The following is a 2,500-nucleotide window of genomic DNA, read 5'->3' as shown; positions in this document are numbered from 1 at the left end:
CCACCTCCAGGTCCCCCGCAACATGACCTGCTGCACCGATGATACCGCCATCTATGAGACGCCACGCCGACTACGACATCGCTAGGTCCCACAGTGCCCATTTTCCGACGCCACCCACAAAGCCTGCATCATCTGCCCACCACAGGAGCCCCAACGCCTGTGCCTGCGTCGCACGAAGTCGTCGACCGACAATCGCTCCACCCGCACCCGCACGTGCCCCACCCCAACCGCCCAAATCGCAACTCCAGCGGATGAACGGCGGACTCTTCCCGCACTCGTAACGTGCAATCCGCCCCTATATCTTGCGTTTCATGAAGAGTTATATCGAATATGCCATATTCCCGCTGTCCCTATACATGCTGTAAGTAGCTCGCTTGCTACAGCAGCAGCAGCACCACCTCCGCGCGCTTCCCTGGGGGCACTGAACCGCAGGACGCGAGACCCCACGCCCAGTGGCAAACAGGGCTCCTCTCAGAATATAGACGGTCCTCCGATACTCCATCTTTGGTACAAGGCAACCATTCCGCTGTAAATCAGTACGTCACTCGTAGTTCAGTCACCTCACAGCACTGCTCAGTAAACTATGCAGGCCCACATAGATAGATTATATACGCAAATGCCCCTATACATGCTGAACGTCCGTACACACAAAATGAACCACACGTCAGCCACACACTCTATCACACACTACTCTCTGCCTGTAACAGACACAGATACAACAACTAAGCACCAGCATGGACCAACGTCCGGTGCATCCTATCCGCCACAGTACACCAACTACGCTATGATAACCAGACCGGGAGGTCCAATCATAAAACAGAATACCCCACTCGTCCGACAACCACAATTGCTCAGAGAAGCCACCAACACCCACACATGTCCTACACAGGGGTGCACCCAACATCACCACACTGCCTCGTCTTACAGCACAAACACACTGGCAGGAATGAAACACACAGGTCTGCCGCAACCACAGACACGGCTCGCCCCCTCTCACTAGCGAAAAGCGCATCCCGACGTGACATAACTCCTTTGACACACTGACGCTGCCTCGGGCATCCACGTCCTACGGTCGATATCAACGAACCTCACCCCCCCCCCCCACAACACGCCATCCCATACCACATTGTGTACCGTACCCAAACCTAACGTGTACTGTACTACAACGCAATGTGTACCATAACACAACCCAGTTTGTACCTTAACCTAACCTATGTCACCTTAACCTAACCTATGTCACCTTAACCTAACCTATGTCACCTTAACCTAACCTATGTCACCTTAACCTAACCTATGTCACCTTAACCTAACCTATGTCACCTTAACCTAACCTATGTCACCTTAACCTAACCTATGTCACCTTAACCTAACCTATGTCACCTTAACCTAACCCATCTTGCACCTTAACCTAACCCATCTTGCACCTTAACCTAACCCATCTTGCACCCTAACCTATGTTGCACCTTAACCTAACCTGTGTTGCACCTTAACCTACCTCAATTTGCACCGCAATGTAACTCAATTTGCACCGCAATGTAACTCAATTTGCACCGCAATGTAACTCAATTTGCACCACAATGTAACTCAATTTGCACCGCAATGTAACTCAATTTGCACCGCAATGTAACTCAATTTGCACCGCAATGTAACTCAATTTGCACCGCAATGTAACTCAATTTGCACCGCAATGTAACTCAATTTGCACCGCAATGTAACGCAATTTGCACCGCAATGTAACGCAATTTGCACCGCAATGTAACGCAATTTGCACCGCAATGTAACTCAATTTGCACCGCAATGTAACTCAATTTGCACCGCAATGTAACGCAATTTGCACCGCAATGTAACGCAATTTGCACCGCAATGTAACGCAATTTGCACCGCAATGTAACGCAATTTGCACCGCAATGTAACGCAATTTGCACCGCAATGTAACGCAATTTGCACCGCAATGTAACGCAATTTGCACCGCAATGTAACGCAATTTGCACCGCAATGTAACGCAATTTGCACCGCAATCTACCCCCAAGTTGTGCCTTAACCTAACCCACGTTGTGCCTTAACCTAACCCACGTTGTGCCTTAACCTAACCCACGTTGTGCCTTAACCTAACCCACGTTGTGCCTTAACCTAACCCACGTTGTGCCTTAACCTAACCCACGTTGTGCCTTAACCTAACCCACGTTGTGCCTTAACCTAACCCACGTTGTGCCTTAACCTAACCCACGTTGTGCCTTAACCTAACCCACGTTGTGCCTTAACCTAACCCACGTTGTGCCTTAACCTAACCCACGTTGTGCCTTAACCTAACCCAAGTTGTGCCTTAACCTAACCCAAGTTGTGCCTTAACCTAACCCAAGTTGTGCCTTAACCTAACCCAAGTTGTGCCTTAACCTAACCCAAGTTGTGCCTTAACCTAACCCAAGTTGTGCCTTAACCTAACCCAAGTTGTGCCTTAACCTAACCCAAGTTGTGCCTTAACCTAACCCAAGTTGTGCCT

Source organism: Schistocerca cancellata, unplaced genomic scaffold (genome assembly GCF_023864275.1).
Source record: "Schistocerca cancellata isolate TAMUIC-IGC-003103 unplaced genomic scaffold, iqSchCanc2.1 HiC_scaffold_351, whole genome shotgun sequence".
In the NCBI taxonomy this organism is placed as follows: domain Eukaryota; kingdom Metazoa; phylum Arthropoda; class Insecta; order Orthoptera; family Acrididae; genus Schistocerca; species Schistocerca cancellata.
The sequence above is the reverse complement of the archived record's forward strand: the minus strand, read 5'-3'. Positions refer to the sequence as shown.